Genomic DNA, 22765 nt, shown 5'->3' on the forward strand with positions numbered 1-22765 from the left:
GCCATTAAGCTGGGGAAAAACAAAACTCAAGAGCAGCAAGGGCTCAACGCACTAGCTCATCTGGCCACATCAGCTGCTCACTTTCTCCATGGCAGACACATGCACAGCTGGCACAAGCATGCAGACGCTGCCTCTTCTGCCATATAGATCACCAGGTTTGAAGTCCCCCTGCACAGCCTGCAGCTCTCCTGGCTCGTGGTCGAGCTCAGGACAGCAAGCTGAGAGCTTTCCCCATATATTCCACACCACTGCTTGGTTCAAAGCAAGGCTACCTGCCATTGCAACGTACTGCTGAGGTACCACAGTGCCCAGCATGGACGCAGCAAGCTCTCCATCACTTGGGGCACTACCAGCTCTGAACTTAGCCTGAGCACCTGCAAGCCGTGCCCAGATCTCACCCAGCAAGCATTGGTCCTGCAGCTGGCCAGACTGGAAGATCACAAAGATCTCTCCAGGCTTAATTTTTGCATGCGATTGAGGAAGATAAATAGCAAGCACAGCCACTTCTAGGGTGGAAAAGGGCAGGCTTTTTAGCAGTGCACAATCACCAACCTCAGCTTTAATATCCTATTTGCTTCCTTAGCAGAGTCCCCTTTGCAGAGCCCATTGGTACTAATTAGGGCACCAGCTTCACTCCCACTTCTTCCTTCCTGGGCTCTCTGAAAGCAGCAGCTAACTACAGCAGCAGAGGCACCCCCAGGAGCTAATGCACACTCTCATTTCAACAGGCTGGCACCCATGCTGGGCTGACCTCTCCCAAGGAGGGATACCCTCTGCCACATAGCAGGGAGCAATACACAGGCTGGTCTTCTCGGCTGGATCCATCCCACAATTAGCAGAGATGAGGAGGGAAGAGCATCTCTGCCCCAGTTAGGTTTGCTTGGGCTGGCGGCACGCACTCCCAGCTTGCTAGCGAGTGCCTTGCTCATTAGCATGGGGTCACTCAGCTGCAGCAGGGCACAAGCACCACTTGGCTATTGCAACACCACTCACGTCCACGGCTGTGGAAGTGTTGAATTTCCTTTAAGAGCTCTGAAGCTCTCGGTTTGAATTTAAGTGAGGAAAAAAAAAAAATCTCACAAAGAATTGCAGGATCTCTGTAAACATACCAGAAGAAAAAAGAAAGTTAATCTTTGAGCCTCTTGACCTTGACAATGTCTTTATAATTACAAGACTATTTATTTTCAGTTAAACCCCAACTATTGAACAGACAGTGTCAAGTTGTTTTTTTCTGAGCAGGTGATTATCCTCCCCGACTAATCTAATGAAAATTATCAGGAGGCTACTGACCTCCTGCTACACACACTAAATAATGTACAAAGCTTCAGGATCAGACAGGCAAATCATAACCCTGCCTTATCTTAATCACTTTCTGTACAGCTCCAGGCTTGTTCCACTCATGTTTGGCTGTGTTAGCCAAATGCTATCTCAGTAGAAACCACAGCAGAGCCAGCCCCGAGAACTGCACAGCAAAAAGTTACCTCCATAAGATTTATTTTTGTAGAAGCCAAGAGCTGCAGCAGCAGATATATTTAGTTTTTAAGCCACTGTCTAGCTCCCGAGCTTGTAGCATGAGGTGGTGGTCCCCTGGCACCGGGCTTTGGGAAAAGCAGCATCATCCTGCTCCTTCGACAAAGTGTACAAGGAAGCAAGGTCTATAAAAGGAGTGCATAAAGGGGCTCATCGGTCCAGATGGGAAGAGCCACCCTTTCCACACCATCCTCTCAGACCCCCCCCCGTTTCTGCATCCTCCTGCAAACAGGGCTGCCCGCCCCCTTTGGAGGTGTCACAGCACAGCCAGCTGCATGAGAACTAGGGCAAAGCAAGAGGACTCGACACTGGGGATGCTCTGTCCCCAGCTCAGGGCACACTGTAGGGGCCAGAGGATCTGCAGCAATCCTGTCTCACTTACTGCAATCCTCCTCTCCTCCAGGAGAGACAAACAAGAGCAGCAGCTGGAAGAGATAAAAACTACAACTAGCAATTAAGGAGGCAAGACCTAAACAAGGAGCCACAAAAAAAGTTATCGCACACTCCTCACACAGCCTCAACTTGAGCAGTACACACAGCTAGAGGAATAGATTGCACAGGCATAATTTCAAGCCTAAAGTAAATTTCCACTTGGGAAGCTCCAGAGAACTGTGGAAAAACACTGCTAAAGGATAAGCTGACTAGCTTTTATGCCCCCCCCCCAACATGAAACCCCAGCTACAACACCACAGAGTAGATACTCCTCTTATCCAGCCTGGCATCACAGCCTCACCCTTTTACACACCCATCACCCCATACAAGAGGTCCCAGCTTACCACCGATCACCGCTGCAGCCAGGAGCTTCACCCTGCAGCCCTTGCAAACTGCTGCCAGCCTTAGCAGCCTGCTCCTGCCCTACAACCCTTCTTTCCCTGCAAGGCTCTCCCCACCCCCAAAACACCTGATTTATCCTCCCACTCTGGCTATCATGGGACTTGACTCGCTTTTCTCCAGCTGGAGATGTGCTAAGCAAGACACAGGTAGACAGGTATTCTCATCTTTTAAAAGGCCGATTCCTCCCTTCTTACAACCTTTTAGAACAAGAGGGACAAATACTCTCCTCTAAAGTGAGCAGAAACAAAGACCAAGGTGGGTTTAGGCATAACAGAAGAGGGAGCAAGAGAAATCGTATAAAGACAGGCAGGAAATAGCACAAGATACAGCTTTGGGAAAATACCAGCTAACACATGCAAGGAAAATGATCCATAGCAGAGATATTCAAAGGGAAGCAGAAATCTGGGAAAAATTAATGTCCACAGCAGCAATTGTGGGGGGACAGGGAGCAGGCAGGGCTTTGAAATGGAGCACTACCAAGGCAGCGGCTCTACCTAGGGCAGATCCCACCTCTGCAGCAGGGAGGAGGTGCTGTCCTGCTGCTCTGTGGACATGGCTGTGCCCAAGGGTGTCTTCAGAGACATGATCCTGAGCTCCAGGGAGCCTGGTCACACCATCTGGGCACACTATGGCTGAAAGGGTTAACTGGCCAGGACTCAGCAAAAGGAGAGGTCCTTTGTTTTAGTCCCCTCCTTTCAATTTTAGAAAGCTGGCTGTTGCTGAGGCATCCAAGCTACTTCTGGAAGAAGTTAGAATGATAATTAAATTCCTCCATCTCCTAGCCTAGGTGACAGGAGCAACCTTGGGCTTCTGGTTGTTGAAGCCAACACTGTAACTGCTTGTGTCACAGCCTTGCTCCATCCACGTGTGCTGACTCTGCCCTTAAAAGCCAAGGTGTGGGTCAGTTCATGTCTCTGCTGTCTAGCAGCTGCTTGGTGTCCTCCGTGGGCATGGCGGTGAGTGCCAGGGCTGCAAGAGGGCCATTGGCCGGGTTAAACTGGCATCACCCTGCTGAGTTATGTGGTGTCCTCTGAACTGCCATCCCTCCTGGAAAATGCTGCTCGGGGACAGCTGAGACAGCTGCCAACAGACACCACACAGGGTCTGGTGGGTGTAAAGAGAGAGGCGACAGCCTGGCAAAAGCCAGTAAACTACAGCTGTGTCAGGATTGACTTTATCATCAGGTCTGGTCAGGGAGGAGGACCTGCTTGCACAAGAGGAAGGGATGGATTTAAAACCCTACTGCACGAAGCCCTCAAAAATGCTCGGAGAACTGAAGCTGGACCTGGCTGCTGGTGCTGGGACCAAGGGATGGCTCCAGCACCTGCAGCCAGCCCTGGCTCTCTGCACCGGGCAGTCCTGAGCAGAGGTGACACCATCCCCTTCTCATGCCAGGAAACGGGTGCCGAGCCCAGCGACATCTCCTCCCAGCTCATGTGGTGGCAGAAGGTTGCGACTACTGGGAGGGACTATGACACACCCGAGCTTGCAAATGCGTGTTCTGCGGAACTTTCTCCTCTCCCCAAGCTGACTTCCAGCTGGAGAGATGTGTCTGTGCTTGTCCCCAAGGCAGACAGCAGTAATAGAGGCATCCTCTGGTGCTGCTCCCTGCCAGCAGAGCATGGCAAAGCATTAGAGTGACAGCCTCTGGGGACAAGAGAGCAATTTACTCACCACACACAGACAAGTGCTTGCCTTCCTTGCTGAAATCCAGCAGGCAAGGTACTGATTAGTGTCACTCGTCCTGGTTGTCTCAAGGCAGACACCCAGCCTGCTGGGACTCTGCTGAGAACCCACCAGCTCATTGCACGCATGCTCCCCACTAAGCCCTAGGTTGGATGCAGGCTTGAGGAGGAGGAAGGCATCGCATGCAAGTCCCTACCATTGCCCTCTCCATCCCAGCACCTCTTTTCCAGTGCAAGCCCTGACTCCATCTGCTGCTGATTCCAGCATGGCCCGAGCAACAGGGAAAAAAGAAGCTGAAATCTGTTTCTCTTCATGCATCCACCAGCAGAGCTGTTGCTCCAGCCCCCACACGTTACTGCCAGTGACAGCAGAGAGAGGCAGGAGGAACCCAGCTGGACTCCTCCAAGGCAGGGATGGAGTAGGGTGAGCTGTTGCAGGGCCAGCACTTAGGAGAAAAGCATCTTCAGCTTGACAACTCAGCAAATTTGATCTGGAACTGGCAAGACAGAAAAAATGTAAAGCCTTTAAATGTCATCTCAGGGGTTTGGCTGCCAGAAGAACTAGAGACAGACAGACAGATAAGCACACAGCGCTGCGCAGAGAGCCGGATGCCCTGCTTTGGTCTATGCAGAGTATTTACTAATGTGTCCCGCAGCTGGCATGAGCTGTGCGCAACTCACGAAATCTGGTTTTCTGCCACCAGCTCTGCTCTGGGACCTCAAGGAAATCCCAAAGCCACTCCAGGTTTCAGTTTCCCCTCTCTGCAGGCAATGATGCTTCCCTGCAACCCCAGGTGGTGGCAAGGTTAAAGGCTGACCCTGGTAATGTACTATAGCAAGCAGCCTTGGGGAACCCTCCAAGCCTAACTGCAGATGTGCAATAAGCCTAACCTCTTGTTTGGGTCCTAGACCCTCAGACAGGTCAGACCATCCCAATTCCTTATTGTAAGAGGGAAAGTCAAAATCATGAACCCCCCCCCCCCTTTTTGTTTTCCATTAACACCTCTGACCTGGGCAAGTCACATCATCTTCTCCTTCCTCCCTCTGCCAGCCCTGGGGAGATAGCAAGCCCATCAGTGCACAACTGGCTCTCCTCTGTGCATAAGGCAGCCCTACTTGGAAAAAACAGCACTGCTGGCCTTACTGCAGGTGAAGATGTGCCAAAACTAGGAAGCACAAATACTGCATGCCCTTGAAGTATAGGACCCACCAAGGCTGTTAGAGAAGTTACTCTTCATCCTTGCTTTGCGGAGGAAGAAGCTAGGGCGAACCTGAAGTTGTTGATCCAAGGTAAAGTGGGCCAGGGTGCAGCAGATGTGTCTATACAGCAAAAAGCACTGTGCAGAGTGGGGATATGGAGCACCGATGATTCCCCTTCCAGTCCTTGTCCTGTCTAAACAAGCCCCAAGAACTTGGTGTGTTTCAACATTGCTTGGAGAGGGCAACGCGCACCAAACCAGAGCCCAGCAAGCAGGGTGTGCAGATAGGAAATGGTTTATGGGAGCTTGCTGGACTTCTAAAGGATGGATACCTTCACTGGGAGTCCCCAGGTGCAAGCCTGGTATGTCCTGCAACACTTGGGTTTCACAGAGCTCAAACTGCACCTCCTCCTGGCAAAATAACTCCAACCGCAGCCAAAAAAGGGAAGCCCCCAAAATGTTCTGGTAGTTGAGATGTTACAGAAATGCCCCATCATAAAGGGCAAGGGGTTTCTGCCAGGTAGCACAGCACATCTGTGGCATGGCCAAAAATATTGTCCAGCCAATATGCTCCCTCCTGCAGAGGGTTCAGCGTTAGCCGGTGCTCTGTGCCCCGTCACAGTACTTACTTACTTTCATGCACAAAATAAAAACTAGACTCACCAACGTACCCAATGGGCCTGTCAAACTAATCATGTTAGGGGGACTGGAAACACACCAGCAGCAAGAGCCGGTCCCTGCTCCAGAGCCCTTGCAGAAATCACGCACCCAAGAGACGGAAAAGCCTCTGTCGTTCCCGGAACCAGGTCAATAAAAGCACAGACAACTCCATCCAGAGAGAGACTTTTTTATGAATCACAAGAAAGAGCAGCTTCAGCTCCCCTAGCTGCAAATAGGTGGGCAGGCACAAAGAGCCAGCACGGAAACGTGTCTGTGCAACACGTGTGGGGAATCAGCCGCCCCGCACATGTCCGGGGTATGGGGTGAGAGGAAACCGCTCCGAACCACGGCACAGGAGAGCTGTGAAAAACAGCGGCCGCTGTTTGGTGCGACTTCTCCCCATCCCCCAGCTGGGTTCCCAAATCAAAGAGCCTCCTACCAATACAGGCATTTAGCATGCCAGGGAGAGAGAACAGGCTAGGCAAGGATTTCAAAGCTGAGCAATCCCAGGTGGCTTTGAAGGGCCTCATATTCAGGGAGTGAGAATAACCCACCCTTTTGGGAGCAAAAAAATCCAAAATCCACTTCATCTAGGTGCCTCCAGAACAAAACTGTGCCCTCCCCAAACCCACAGTTATTCGTGGGTGCACTTTTGCCATAATGCTGTTATTTCTAGAACTCTTTGCTAAGTGAGAACCCCGGAGGACTGGACAGAGCTTTTTTTTTTTGATCGAATCTCAGAGCAGCAGCAGCGTTTTGTTCTCTCTCCTTCTTTTTAATGTATTTATTTTTCAAGGCCTTAGTTCAGATCCACATAGGAGGGTAAATCACATATTGGCAAAGTCTGGCACAGGCTGCCTGCCCTTCGCATCTGGGAACCACACTCTAACCACAGGAGAGGATGTGTCCTCATTATCACCAGCATTTTTTAGGCCATGGACAAAAGGACCATGGTGCAGAGAGTGTACCTATATTCCAAGCAGGCACAAGGTTGTTTTATTATATGTAATATTATTTAATTTCACAAGCGAACGCTTGTGCCTAGCCCCGAGGAAGCCAGCCCAGCCTGCCTTCTCCAAGCAGGCAGGCAGGAGCAGCAGAACCCTCCTTCTGCATTGATCAGCTTGCAAAGCTCCAGCAAAGGGAGCTTTACACCTCTCACAGATGATCCCATGCAGCATGCAATAGCTGCTGTGCCTGCACGGGACTGGGGCAGGGATCAGCCTAGCTCGTCCACAGCTGTGCTGCTGGGCATTTGCGAAGCGCTTAGCCTTGGTGGTCACTCCAAAAGAAGTTCTTTCTGGAGCAAAGAAGATGCAGTGGTCAAAAAGCAGCTACCTTCTCTACCTTCCCATCCAGCACCTATAACATGGCACCATGGCACCCCAAATGCAGTGTCCTCCACTGCAGCACTGGGAAGCCATGGCAATAGCGTGGATTAGGGATAGCTGGATGGGTCAGCCCTGCATGGCCATGGCAGGGTCCTGCAAGTTACTACATCCAGTCTCCAAGTTATTCTCACCCATGGACCAGAGACTGGGAGAGCCACCAGAGATCACGAGAAGTAGGAAAATGCCAGGCTGCAACTTCGTGAACAAAATGCATTCACTGGCTTAACACCCACATAATTAAAAGCAGGCACATCCCTCGATAACTGCTAGCACAGGGATGTATGTGGTTGGTTGTGTGTTTGCTTTAGGGGGCCTGTGATAGTACCTACAAAAGCAAAGCCGGCCACCAGTCCCTCTGCAGAGCGAGGCTGCTCACAGCACTGATGAAGCACAGAGCTGACCCAAGGATCTCCTTCTCTTCCCATCAAAACAGAAATAACAGTAGCTCTTTCCTCCCCAAAGAGGTCTGAGCCATCCACTGCTACTCCCAGAGATGAGCATTGTCCCTGGGGGATATTTGGGTGCTGAGGGGCTGGATTCAAACCCTCCTGGCAATTCAGAGGGCTTGGACAGCGGTGGGGACCTCAGCCCTGATGGAGGAGAGGATGCTTTCACCCACTGATGCTGGGAATGACAGCGGGCCATGCTCTCCACACTCATCCACTAGCCTACTCCCTGGCTCCACCTGGCTCCTACTGGCTCTTAGCACTGCTGGTGGGAACAGGCAACTCATACTGTCCTCTCCTCACAGGATGGGGTGAACTGACACAGTAAATACCAATTGACTCGATGGATAAAAAGCAGGGAGTGAGAGCTAGCCCTGGAGCAGCCCCCAGTCCCTCCTCTCGGAGGGGGCCAACCACCCACCACCCAGGTCTGGGCCAGCAGAGGTCCAGGTTGTGAGTTGCCTCCTGCATCGGGGCAAAGCCTCCCCAGCAACCTCTCCCCCTCACCCAGCATTTCTTGTGCCGCTTCCCCCACCAGTTCCCCTCTCACAGGATGTGTTGCATAGTATTTAAATGCAACCAGGTCTGGGCAAGCCAGATTTCAGTTTATCCCATGTCCCCTCTGGAAGGCAACGCTAAGAGAGGGGTCACGATCCCTCCACCAGCTGCTGCAAACACAGCCGCGACTACAGTACCGCATCATTTATTGCAAACCCTTACAGCCTTCCTCCTCTAGCTTCCCCCAAGTGGGGAGCAGCAGAAAGCGATCCCCCCAGGGGAAAAAGAGAGGAGATTCCCACAAAATGGACACAGTATTCATTCTTCCAATCGCTGCAGCATTCCTTTCATTCTGCAACTTTATGAACATCACTTGATGCTGGCAGCAGCCCCAGAGGGCATCGCAAGTCACCTGAAGAAAAACAACTTCTTCCAGCGCCAGCATCCGGGCTACCTCCGAAGCAGAGGGCAGCAGCCCCAGCCACGCATGGCCAAGCTGCCCAGACAGCTCACAGCCACGTTGCCGGATCAGCGGTGCCTCAAAAGGTCTTCGATGACATCTTTAGGGTGTCACGGCTAATTAGAGCCCTGACTATACCCTCTAATTAGGTAACACCTTCAGACAAATTACCCTCTCCTCTTCAAACCATATCACGCCTTTGCACAGGATCCCTAATTGACTTAAAAGTAGACTTGGCACTTCTTCCCGGACCTCCTTCCACTTCACAAGGTATTTCAAAATAAATAAACCCCTGGTCCTCAGCCCTGGCTCAGAAACCAGCTGGGGAAGTGCCCTCGTATCTGCACAGGCACGTACCCGCACAGCCAGACACAAAACCTCCATCAGAGGCAAGCAAATGCACTGAGGCAGCGGCATCCTCCTCCTCTGATCTCTCATTTCTAGCCATCCTAGTGCTACTTTCAACAACAGTCAGCAAAGTCTTTTCTAGGAGAACAGGAGTATTTGTGATGCGTCAGTGTCCTACTAAAAATATTGCCTGGGGGCTTGCAAGAGAAGCAGTGCTCCAGCAAAGGAGCCTGGTATCTGGCGACAGAAGGCATTAAAAAAACTAACCATTTAGAAATTAATATGCCAGGATGTTATCAAGCATCAACATTTCAATCCAGAAGCTTGATTTCTGTTTTCATTAAGTAATGAATAAACTGCAACGATCTGAATGTTTTCAGTTTTCCACTAGCACAAAATTTTAGGTAGATAGGCAAAAAACCTTCCACCATCATAACTGTAAACATGCTGAACAAAAACTATCAAAATTCATAGAAGATAAATATTGCGTCCTTCCAAGCCTGCTATGAGAACAATGTCTCTTTATTTGCTTTTCACGAGGTTTGTTATAACAAGAGAGAGAGACTCCAGTATACAGTGTTTTAATATACGTACACGCATTCACAGCTGGAATAATAGATTTTAAGGACAGAAGACAATATTACAGCTGAATGTATGCAGAAATGCATAAAGATACCTTCAAAACCACATTCTTTGCACCCTACCCACATATATACATGGACACATATGTATATTATTTTTTTATATATATATATATACACACACACACACACACACACCCACCCACCATGTTTCAGATCAATCAGAACCGTTCATTAAATCAGACTCTCTAAAGTTTCTGCTGTTTTGGGAAAACATGACCCTGAGGAGACAACACACGTGAACTTAACATCCAGCAGAAAATGAAACCATAATACGCTGCATCTTGAAGGCCAGCCCTGAATCTAACTTTAATCCCTGCTCTGGACAATGCCTCCAGAGAGGCATTAAAACCATGCTAGGTGTTTTCCTGGATTTCCCAAATTCCCCAGAGATTCCCTGGCACTCTGGCTGCATCCATCTCCTCCTCGCTTCGGAGATGTTTCCGGCTGAGCGCTCCCATCCTTACTCCTGCTGCTCTCTCACGGCTGGCGATGCACAGATCCAGCGGAGCAGCATCCATCCGGAGAGCCGTGTCCTGCCCTTGCCGCAGGACGAGGTACCCGGGGAGAGCCCGTGGGGTTTAACACTCGGATTCCTGCAAAATGTGCAGGCGGATGATGTACAGGGGGATGATATAGGGGGCTTGAAGGGTCAAGAGCGGCTTTGCATCCTCCTTTCCCCATTCCCGACAAAGGGATTCCAGCAGATCTCGTGCCCCCTAGTGTCATCCTGGCGAACGGACCGGCACCGGCACCGGGCACCACCTGGCCCTGGCAGTGCCCTTACTTATCCCACAGTCAAGCCGCCACCGTGTCCTGCTGGTACCTAAACCACAGTTAAATGCCATTTCCAACAGTTCAGGTGAAGGGCAGTGTGAGCTCGCTGGCCCTCCCGAACACCCTTGGGGCAGCAATAGCCCCCCAAGTGTCGCCGTGCCCGGCACAGTGCCACCTCCGTTACGCTCCCACAGAGCCTCAAACAGATCTGCCCCACCGGCAGATAGCCCGAGCGGTGTCCCTGGCGAGGGGCCAAGAGGAGGAGGCAGAGAGCATCTGTGGTGGACACTGTCCAGAATACAACTCCTCCTAAAAATAGATGGTCCCTGGAAGGGCTGTGCCCTTCCAGGGAATGGGAATGCTCGGTGCTAGGAGCTCGGGGTTTGGGGTGACAGAACTTAAAAGTGCATGAATGCAAGACACCGCTGCCTTTGCACAAAGTCCACATTTCTTCCCTGTGAGAGCACCTGTGGCATCAAGCTCTGGCCATTAGCACGAAAAGCAATGCACAAAACCAGCCCAGAACCCAGCATCCCTGCCTGCCAGCCTGCTCTGACCAAGTGACAAAGCCCAGTACCTCCTGGGAAAATGCCCATGCTGGCTGCAATACTAATGGGTGCAACTGGTCCTGGACCCCCCATACGGAGCACCTAAACAAGAGGCGTGTGCTGGACAGGAGCACAGGAATTGTGCATTGAGCCCATGCACGTGCCTCAGTTTCCCCATCTGTCCAGCAGCCCCGATGCAGCTTGCCCTCTCTTATTTTGCTCAACCCTCCTTGTTCAGCTATTAGCTGTTGTGAGGAGAGGCACCCCACAGACATCACCTAGAGCACTAGCCCTTTCCAGCATGTGCTAGCAGCATGCAAGCAAACCTTGGCAACTCATCGCCAAAATTTGGAGGAATTCTCCCCAGGGCACTGACCTGGGTATGCTGCTTTCTTCTGCAACACCGAGCAGGGACTATAGCTTAGAATAATGGGGAAGTAACTCAGTTCAGTGCTGACAAAGCATCACAAGCCCCAGCGGGGTGGGAGGGGAGGAGGTGTCCTTCCCTTACGCTGCCATGCCTGGTATACATCATGTTTAGGGCCAGGCATACGTCACCGACACAAAATGGACAAATTGGAGGGATTTCAGAAAAACGAGTGACAAAAATGATCAGGAGGCAGAAGGGATTGATTTACAAGGGGAGATTAAAAGAGCTGCGATCAGTCTAGCTGGCCTGAGCAAGTACTGACAGAAGCAGTCAGATGCTAATCTGCAAATGGGATGAAAACGATATGGGAAGGAATAATTTAGCATCTTCAGCAGTAATGGGATGAAATTAAGGGGAACTTGGGGCTGAGTAGGTAGGCAAAAAAGCCCCCAAACCCAACCCAAAATAAAACTCCTTTCCTAGTTGTGTATTGTCTCTATCAAAACACACAGTCCCCCAAACTCTTTCTGCCTCGGACAAGGACCCTTCAGAACAACCGTCCCTAAGAAGGTGTGCACGCACACACACGCACGCACACACACACACACACACAGAGCCCTTCCCCACCCCTGACTCACACTCGGGAAAGCAGCCGGGCCTCCACGTTAACCCTAGAGGACAGAGGCTTCACGCTTGCAGGGAAGCAGCAGAGAGCGAAGACTGAAGCTGCCGAGAGCGGTGGGAAGGTCCCCACAGAACGACGCCTTTGCACTCTCAGGTCTTCATTGGGGGGAAAGGTGCTGAGACGGCTTCCTGCAAAGTCACAGGAGTGAGCTCAGCTGCGAGCACTCAGATATTTACACACAAACAGCACATTACTCAGCAACTCCCATTTGTCAGGCATAATGGCAGCGGCAGCAATAATAAATGACAGAGCCGAGAGACAGGCTCCCCAGGCGCACACCCAGCCCCAGCCTGAGCTGGAGCAGGATGCATTCCTCCGGCTTGCGGGGAATTAACTGAGAGTGGCTGGGAGCTGGGGCTCACACCCACAAAACTCCTGCTGCTGGCTTCAGAGCATCAGCCACATCTCTCAAAGCTGAGCCCTGTCTGCACAGTTATTCGTACATGTACGTACACAAGCTTTGCGGCTGTGAGAGGTATCAGGGCTTTTTCCTTCCCAAGTCCAGGAGGTGCTGAGCACCCTCCATGGGGATGGGGACGCAGTGCCTTGGCAGGATCGGGTCCCCGCGGGGTAAATCAGACCAAAGATAACGCACGATCATGAGATTGTCGCTTGGCCTGCTCTGACATCAGGCTCTGATGAAGTTGCCCAAAAGGGCTGTTGCAAAGAAGTCTGCCAGGCACGGGGCTCTCATTTCAAAAGCACAGCCCGTCTCGGAGAAGTCCACCCTCCCCAGCGAGCCCCAGCAAGCTCTGGTCCCAGGACCTGGTCCCAGCAAGATGCCGGGTCGGACACGAGCATCCCTTGCACATCTCCAGCCATCACGGCAAAGCTCTAACTCCTCACAGAGGGGCAGGGCAGGGAGCAGGGAGCAAGAACGGCTGCTCCCACATATTTGCACGTTTCGCAGGAAGCAGCCAGTGTCCCTGCCTCGCTCGCTGCCTGCACACACAGCCAGCAGGACCGGCAACGGCATGTGCGGGTCCTGTGCCTCACAGAGGTAAACAACGTGTGTGCACTGAGAGCGGGCACGGTCAGAGTTAAACGAGCAAAATCCTAGCAAAAGTCAGCAAGTTCCCGAGCAAAACGCAGCCTGAGGAAAGGACCTCCCGGACTACCCCACAAATTAAAACACAAAGAGATGTGAAAAGGAAATCAAATAGCTTTGCAGGCAATCCACTTTCTGCAACCTGCGCTCAGTACAGACTCTATGCATGTGCCTGTAAGCATGGGTTGGGGAAGAAAGGGGCTTTCGAAGAGAGTGAAGGAGAAGTGCTGATCTTTATACCAAAAAAGTTTAGCCAATTAAGAAACAACTGCCAGAGGAGCCAGGGGAGCTGAAACAGGCAGACCAGGTTCTGTCCCCAGCAAAGGCAGCACAAATTAGCTCACGCTCTGGTTAGAGTCCCAATCTGGTTTTAAGATTGCAGTGGGGGGGGAAGTCACCAAGATCTGGAAGTGTCAGGGAGTTTGTGCAGCAAAGGGATCGGTGTGTATTATGCAATTCTGGAAGGCAGCCCTCGTACTCACACTCGGGATGAACTGCCTAACCCAGGGAGAGCAGTTCCACAGAAGCGCCATCCAGACGCTTTTCTTATAAAATCACACCACCCCCTCAAAAAAAAAAAAAAACAAAAACCCCCAAAATCAGCACTGCCACAGCGGAGGAAAGAGCAGGTTGTGCCTTTTGGAGAAACGAAGAAAAAGTCTGCTCTCCCGCCCAGGAAATCCAGGGGCTCCGGTTTACAAAGAGCCACCCCGCAACCTCGGCTCCAGCCCTGCTCATGCAATGCAGCAGGCAGGAGGGCTCATCCCTTCCCAGCCTTCAACCTGATGCCGTTCCCAGCGGCCGCGATGCCTTCCCTGCTCGGGTGGGGGGTCCCGACGTGCCTTCCCGCCGCGGACCCGCTGCCCCGGGGGGGTGCGGGCCCGCTTAAACCCCCTGCCTCCCCCCCCCCCCCCCCAATATCCGTGCCCCGCCGGGAACGCCCGACCGGGGCGCAGGGCGGACACACACGCACGGCGGAGCAGGAAAGTAAGTTGCCCAAATTGTTTCCTCACGGGCTTCGCCCCTGCCCCGGCGGCGCGGGGGGCGGACGAGCGGCCCACGGCGGGGCGCGGACACGCGTGGGCGCGCTGGGGAAAGGTGCGCGGCTGCGGGGCGGGAGGGAACACCAGGCGCGGGGAGGGGGTGGGGGGAAGCAAGCGTTCCCGATCCCCTCCACTCCCTCCCCGTTTTCGCCTCCCAGAAAGGCAGCGGAGCTTCGGCGGCTGGCACCGGGTCTGGCCTCCGCTGACCCCCGCGCCCACCCGCCCGCCGCCTCCCCTTGTCCCGCGGGGGGTGGGGGGGGTGGGGGGGGGGGACACCCCGCACCGCCCTCCGGCCCCGGCCGCCCGGTACTCACGGCGCCCTCCTCGCCGCCGCTCCCGGCGTTACCCCATGCAACCACCGGCTGCTTCTACACCGGCTCGGGGGCTATAAGCTCTTTTAAACTCCAGCACATAACCCATGTGACCGCAGAAGCCACTGGTAAGGAGCGCCGGGGAGCCAGCGATGAGCTCAGCCCGCACCCCCCGGCACAGCGCCGCGGACGCGCTCCCGGCCCCGCCGCGCCGCGCGCACCCGCCCCACGCACGCACACACACACACGCACACACACACGCACGCACACACACACGCGCGCACACACGCGCGCACCCCCCCACGCGCGGCCGCCGCCGACCACGCGCGCCCTGGCCCACGCCCCTGCGGACACGCAGCCTCTCCCTCCCCGCGGATGCTGAGCCGGAGGGAGGCAGAGCACACGCACGCACACGCACACACACGCGCGCGCGCGCACACCCCCCCCCCCCCGCGCAGATGCGCACGGTGGAGCACACTCGTGAAAGCGCCGTGAGCCACACGCGCGCGCGCACCCCCCCCCCCCCGCGCACGGCACAGTCCCTGCGTGTGCATGGGCAGGGGGCAGGCCGCAACTCCCCCCGCCTCCCCCGAGGTGCAGACCCGAGCGAAGGCAGCACGCTCGCAGCCCCCCTGCGTGCACATGCACGCTCACGCGTGGCCCGCACGTGTGGAGCCACGCACACACCGCCTTGCACAAGTGCACCCTCCGCACACTCCCCCCGCGCCCCTCCATCGAGAGATGCAGACCCAATGAAGGCAGTGCACTAACAGTTCCATGCACGCCCTCACACACACACAAACACACCCCGCTTGTGAGTGCCACACCCCCTTGCACAAGTACCCTCTCAGAGTGCACAACAAAAGCGCCACACGCAGATGCAGACTGAAATGAAAACACCGCACGCACCCCTCGCACACACACACTGCACACACAACTGAACGCGCAGCGCACGCGAGACTCTGCTCCCACACCCTCTTGCACCACCGATGCGCAAGCGAGGCTGCCCGCCCACGTGTGCACCCACCTTTCCCACTCGAATGCAACCTGCTGGTGCATGCCAAACAAGCCCACCCTGCCCATCCGTTGCACCCCCGCGGCTGTGGGGTCCCCCGTGGCGTGTGGGGTTGCCCCATTTCCCATCGGAGGTAAAGACAGTGAGCTGTCGCACACACGGGGGGGTCTGCAGGGCAAAGAGGACAGGTGTCCTCTTGTGCTGTGCACAACGACTCCGGACGAGGCAGAAGCCGAAGGGATGGCCATGCAGCTGGGCCAGGGTTGCCGGGCCAGGGCACCTGCTCCAGCCGTGGCACGATGGAATTCGGGAGCTCCGGGACGAAACGTGCCAAGGGGGGACGAGAGCCGGGTGTGAGGCATTGGTGTGCAAAAGGCTGGGACAGGCAGGCCTGGCCGGGCAGGTGCAGGCGTGTGCTGCTGGGGCACGCCAGCAACACGTGCGAGAAGGCAGAGCTGGCAGGCAGAGGGCTTCGCTTCGAGCTGAGTTATGGAAAATGACTCTTTCCAAGGAATTGCTAAAATTAAAGCGGCAGCGAGGCCAAACGAGCAGGAGCCAAAGGGAAGGGTGAGCAAGGACAGCCGAGCAGCCTCAGGGTGAGGAAGGGCAGGGTGGGCAAGAGGCCGAGGAGAAGGCATCGTCCCAGGGCTCCTACCTCCCCCCAGCTCCCGCTGCCCGCACAGGCAATTGCAAACACTCGGGGGGTTGAACTGGGGAAAGGCTGACTGGCACCTTGGTGACACTGGCTGGGGGGTGCCATGGGGTGGGGGGTCTGCGAGGAATAGCCCTTCCCAGCCACATCCCCCACTTGGCTGCCAGCGTACAAATAAATACCTCTGTTTCCCCAGCCTGGAAGAGACAAGTGCCCATGGAGAAACAGCCTGCTCACTGCCAGGGGCTAGTTGCCAGTGAGGGGCAGAGACCGGTGCTGATGGGGGCTTGTTGGGGAGCCCTGCAGAGCCCTACAACTCGTTATGGGAGTCCTCTGCCCTGGCCCCCACCCCAGGGGCTGTGGAGAGGCTGGGGTGCTGCTCCCTGGACATCAGCATTTGGGTCGGCAGTAAGGGCTGTTTCAGCTTCCAGATATCTGAGCGTTCCCAGCACAAATCCCCGTGACTCAGGAAACAACACATGCAAGAAAACTCTGCAGAGAGGACTTGGGAGAAATACTCCTATTGGCATGTTCCCACTTTCCCTGGCATCCCAGGACTTCTCCTGGGCTGCAGAAAACAACAGTAGTAACAACAACAACAACACTTTCTTCCTGATCTTCCTGTTAAAGTTTAAAAAAAAAAAAAGAGAAGTTTATCTTTAGGCAAACCTACAAAAGCCGATCTGTTTTCTTCCAACTAGATGTATGTTGATCAAATTAAAGATATCACCTCTCCCTGCAGTCCTGGCCTCACTCAGACAGTGTCACCCAGGCAGAGGAAGGGGGCTGGGTGGAAGCCAGGTTTCGTCTAGTTTTTCATTGATGTTACTAAAAGCCACTATTAATTGGATGGAAATAATGATGTTTTGTCTCAGACAAAGGTCCACAATAAATTATCTGTTTATTGTTATTGTTTTTGTCCATGAAGAATAACAAACATGTTGGGGCTCTGGGGGCATTTTTGGTAGATAATAGCAGGTCCTGAAAAAACAGGAGGGAAAACTAAGAGCAGAGAGGGGATGTGTCCAAGGCTGTTCAGCAGGTTGCAGCAGAGCTGGAGAAAGAGCCTCCTGCCCAGAAACTCTGGACCAGATGGAAATAGTCACAAAATGGTAGAAGAGGAAAGAAAATCCCAACCCCTTTTTCTCCCTCTTCATCCCCCCAGCCCTCCTGTCAGCCAGGATCAGGGCTGAAAAAGAAGGACTAAAGGCTGTGTCAGTTGCCTGAAGCAGCAACTCTCAGATGCCACTGGGAAACATGTCAGCAAAGCAGGTGGTTTCATGGAGACAGGGATGGAAAGATGCCGCAGCACCAATAGGTCCAGGAAGAGAGCTGGACCCAAGGAAATGATTCACTGCTAGCTTACAAGCCAGCATCAGGCCATCACCCTGGGCTGCTTTTCCCATCCACTGTATCCCAATGGGAGCCACTTGGATAAAGCAAGGGGCTCGTCACAAGCCTGTACATTGATGTTCAACCAGGCGACTATCACCAAAAACATCGCTCTACCCCATTACGTGCCGCCCACTTGCCCCCAGCAGCAGTGGTACCCCAAGCAGGGGAGCAGATGCTTCACAGCTGCATGGCAAGAGTATGACAAAGCTGAGCCATGGTCAGATCCTGAACTTTTTGGGCTGGACTTGGACAGCTGTAAAGAAACACAGATCCCTTGGACATCTGGGGCCAAAGCTCAGGGGACAGCATTTGCCTGGTTGTACCCCAAAACTGAGTATATATAAGGCAAGAGTCTGAGCCAGTGTCTTTCCAAACTGTTTATTTGATACTTCATGGCAAACATCTGACTAAATTACTCACACTCACAGATTATTCAACCATCGGGAGAGCTGATTGAATGATTACTGGTGAATCATTTGTTCAAAGTAAAATGCCCAAATTCCTACACTGAACTACTGGCAGGCAACATGCAGATGAGTTTCAGTCCTCCAAAATCCCCGAGTTCACATCAGCCCCTAAGACTGCGCTCCTCGCTCACGGCTTCCCCAAAATATCCGCCCCCTGCCCAACCCCTTGCTACTGGCAGGAGCAAGGTGAATGGGAGATGTGGGGAACCATTCCTTGAATTCCTGCTGGACTTCAGGCAAACAACAACACAGCAGGCTGAGCTAGGAGCCTTGTCTCTCGCCTTTGCACAAAAGAGATTCTCGGGGGGGGGGGAACCCCACAACAATGGTGAGGAAACGTACAGGGTAGGCAAAGAAAGCAGCTGACCTGGCATGCCGCAGCCCAGAAAAAAGTACAAATGATCTTGCAAAGAAGCAGGAAAAGATGGGAGCTATGGAGCCGACGAGCTTTTTACCAGCCCGATTTAATCATCTTCTCAGCAAATGCTCCCCACGAGGAACAAGAGGGGAAAGCAAGATCATGAAAAGATTGCAGGCAAAGGAAGTCTGCCGGTACTCCTGGACTGATTAAAATTCCTCAGGACTCATGGCAAGAGAGATTATTTATGTAAAACTTCACCTTGTCTTTATTACATTTGCCAAACTTCTTCCTGTGTAGATAGCGGGGAATGGCAGGAGGTGCATGTGAAAGACAAAGGTGGAGATAGTAAGTACAGGACTTGGCTGTAGCCTTCCAGCCTGTTACCCATTTGCCTGGGAAGGCTGATGGTGGTGAGCGTCTGTGTGTGTGCACACAGCAAGGTGCGAGCGAGGAAAGGCCGTGGGGACCTCCCAGAGCCTGGACAGAGTGTGGTGTGGCCATATGTGTGTGCAAAGGTTTGCGTGGGAGAAAATCACGTCCTTGGATGCAACCCTGATCACGGGCATCAAATGGCTTGGACGTGCATGATTAGCATGATTGGGGATGCAGAGGAGTGCAGAAGGAACGAGGTCCCACCAGTCAGCTAAAATATGTGAGTAAGTTTCCATGTGCAGCAAGGATGTCAAGTTCGGTGCATGCTGTTATCAAACTGCTCCTGGAAAACAGAGATTGGCATATGGCAAGACCCCTCGCTGCTACTGCCGGGTAAGATTTCGATGACAAAGTACCGCCTGACACCTGTTATAAATAACGTCCATCCCATCACCCACTCAGCACGTGGCCCACTGCTGCCAGCTCCTCACTCGGAAGAGGCTCAGCGTAGAATGAAAGCCATATTTAAAATACATTTTCGCATATGTCTTTCTGAGCAAGGAACAACAGGAGAGAGGGGTCTGGAAAAGGTTTCCCCCCAGCGCTTTTTTTCCCTTGGTGCCACAAGCACAAGCATATAATCTCAGGCAAGCATCAAGACCTTACAGCAATCATGTTTTGCATCACTGTTTCTTGAATATCCTGAATTAAAGGATAGGTGTTGCAACGCTCCTGGAACTGGGAAATTAGCACCAAGATCCTGTGGTTTTGCCATGTGGGGTGTTTTTCCCACCATGGATCAGGACATCTTACAGGGGTGGGCCCATGCTGTCCCACTGTCAGGACTGGGGGCCATAGAGGTGTCCAGAGGGAAGTGGCTGGCACGAGGAACACACACAGGCTAGTGCGCATCTTCAGGAGGGGACCCAGGCATCCTGCCCCCAGCCCCTCCTGTACCAGGACTGCACCCGAACCACCACAGGGTCTGCAGTCTTTTACATGTGGCAGAGGTGCCTTCATTGCCATTGAAAAAGCAAGGATGTCCTGATGGTTATGGCTTTTGCTTGGATTGGGAACCCCTGACACAAAACGCTTCTAGTCACCAGCCACGTGTGAGCGCATCGCAATCTGTGGCCCATGCTGGCATGGCTTGTTTGTCCCCCATGATCTCTGTGCAGATTAACACCTTGAGGCACCGCAGCATCTGCTGCAGCATGGCTCCTTGCTCTGGTTGTGGGACTGGCTTCTATCAGGAATCATCTTCCTTGCATAGAAAGCAGAAGCCAGGGATTAGAGCGGTTTGAAGTTTTTTAGCATGAAAAGGTTGGGTTTAAAAGAAAAAAGTGAAAGAGCTGCTTTTTGAATGTCTTTTGGTGAGGAATTTGCAAACCCCTGCCCCCACAATTTTCAAAAGTTGTTTGTTTTTTTTTTAAGGGAGGGAGATTAATTTTGTTTCACTTTCTTTCTTTTTGCCTTTAACTGAAAAGCATGATTCCCCCAGAAACCCACATTTGGGGTAGATATAATATTGCAGTTAAAAAAATTCTGGGAAGTGTCAGGAAAAATCGAAGGTGACTCAGTTTCAAACTCTGCAAGTCAGAAACACCTGGGAAACATCAGTGCTGGGTGTGGGGAGCAGGGGAAGAGAGGAGGGGGAGCTACCCATCTCTGCCAGCAGCCCCCATGAGCTCCTGTTTGCCGCATTCGGGGTGGAGTGCCACAGTGTGAAATCACCATCCCAAATATGATGCCTGGAAAGAGATGCCACCACCGGCTCCGTTCCTATGCCCCCCACTATTTGGCTCTCAATGAGTATTAACCTTTCAAAGATGCATTTCTTGTAATGATTTGCTGGGTTTCTCCTCCTTAGCCTTGAGGGTAAACTCCTATAAGCCCAGAAGCTCAATCAAGCAAGTGAAACCCTCTTGGGCTAAGACCCATCCACACCCCACAGCTACTTGGTGCCTCTACGTGGGGCATGTCTGTACCATGAGGATGAGTGACTCCTGTAGTCACTAACGAAGACAGTATGGACACAGCTATGCACCATATAGCCCTTATACAGCAAAGGAGAAATACCCCCTCTTATTGCTGATCCTGCATCCTCTGTCATCTTCCTCCATGTCCTCTCCTTCATTAGCCATGTCCCAGCCATCCCTTCCTTCAGCCTCACCACTGCTAGGACCAAACTGGACAAATGTTTGCTTTCCTCTCCCACAACCTGGCAAAATCACAGGGCGTTAAGCACACCTGCCTATTTACCTCATGTTGAAATGTTTCAGTTGTGACCCTTTAACACTGCTTCTTTTTTCAGTATAGATTAATTTGGCTCCTGCTCAAAAATGAGAAGCAGACCCTTTCTTTGCAAAAATGCCAGAATGGGACATTAAGACAATTTGTATAATTGCTTTTTATCATCGCCCCAGAGCAGGAAGGGCACCAACACGTTCCTGTTCTCAAAACTTCAGTTTTGAGAATTTCCAATTGAAAAACATCTTTCTCCCCCCCCCCCCCCCCCCAATAGTCTCAAACAGCTTCAGCGTGGAGTCTTTTATCTGAGCCCAAACACATCTGTTTTCACAAGAGAATTGATGGGTGTCTTCTCACGGGGTTTGTGTGATATCACCTGTTTTGGGAACACCTTGCTGCCTGGGACAATACACTGCTGGGGAGCAGAAACACTGGTCCTGGGAGCATTCAGTAACTATCATCTGCTGAGAAGACCTAATGGTCCAAGTATTCTCCCTGAAACACAAAACTATCCCAACCAAAACTGTTCAGCTGTGACTTCCTGCAAGGTGTTGAAAAATCTGGCAGGGTGTGGAAAAGCCCATGAAATTTCCTTGGATAATTGGGTTGGCATCGCAAAAGGCTGCTGAAATTTCTCAGTTTTGTCCAGGTGGAGATTCAAGCTCTCATGAGAAACAAGAAAGTCTGCACCTCCCCCAGTACCTCGATGCAAAACAGAGAGTTAGCAAAACTTCAGGTGCTGTAAATTTTGATTCCTTGACAGCCACTTCAGCAAAACTTCCCACCTAGAGGGGGGAAATTCATTATACTTGCACAGGTTATTGTTGGAACTGAAAAAAAGTTCCCATGGAAGTTTTGGGCAATTTTGGAACTGGAGGAAGCTGCAGTTGAAATACTGATGCCCCAGAGGGTTCGAGGCGGGGTCTGAGACTGCAGACCCCCTGCATGGAGAGGGCTGTCTTCATCCCCTAAGGACAGGAAGAGACTTTTCCCCCCCTCCATCCCTCTTTTCTCGGATGCTGATAGAGATATGCCAGCTATTTCCAGCCATGTCTCGCACACCCACTGCCTCGTTAACAGCAAGCTTTGCTTGGCACGAAAGAAATGCTAATAAGCGGCGAGGATGCAGGCATCACAGGTGACAAGAGGAGAATTTTTCCAGCAGGGTCTCAGGGGAAGGAGGGGAAAATACAAATAAAAGGTCTCTTTTGCTTTGGCAACTCCTGCCACCCTCGGTGTGCCGCGGCATAATTCTCCTTGCTTGCAGTGCCATCTCCCGGCAGGGCCTGCTCGGGGACCGCCTGAGGATGCTCTGCGCTTGCCGAGCTGCTGTGGGGGGCGAGGGTGGGCGCCTATTTCGGGAGGGCAATGCTCAGCCTGGGCTGCTTCCCCCAGCCTGCCAGGGGCTGGGCTGAGCACCGAGGGGCTGAGCTTGCAGGGAAAAAAAAAAAACCCCAAACCAAACAACCCCCCAGTTTTCTCAGACATTTCCCTGCATTAATATAAGAGACGCCTTGTATGAGGGGCCTCTGAATGAGACAAGCTTTCTCTGACATGTAGGGTGACAGAGACCCTTGCTAAATCTGATGCCTGGACAGAAGGGGAGGAGTAATGCTGGACATTGCAGCATGGTGTAAATGAGAAGCTCTGAGGGTGGCTGTGTGCTGTCCCTACATCCCTCCCCTGTCATTTGCCTGTTCTTGCAGCTATGTGGAGAAGCAAGGGCTTGTACTTCTGTGTCTGCAAAGTATCAAGCAGTGGGCTCTGGGCTTTGCAGGC

The 22765-nt window shown here is 52.8% G+C and overlaps 1 protein-coding gene across 2 annotated transcripts in view; it reads right to left on the reverse strand.

The window, feature by feature from the left end:
* CNTFR (ciliary neurotrophic factor receptor) overlaps nucleotides 1-14692 on the reverse strand; it is a 212765-nt gene extending 198073 nt beyond the window's left edge. For both annotated transcript variants that reach the window (XM_052778588.1, XM_052778590.1), the window contains exon 1: nucleotides 14478-14692. The gene's annotated coding sequence lies outside the window, so the exon portion shown is untranslated. The remainder of the gene's footprint in view (nucleotides 1-14477) is intronic.
* Nucleotides 14693-22765: the final 8073 nt, after the last annotated feature.

Source organism: Harpia harpyja, chromosome Z (assembly GCF_026419915.1).
Source record: "Harpia harpyja isolate bHarHar1 chromosome Z, bHarHar1 primary haplotype, whole genome shotgun sequence".
NCBI classification, from domain to species: Eukaryota; Metazoa; Chordata; class Aves; order Accipitriformes; family Accipitridae; genus Harpia; species Harpia harpyja.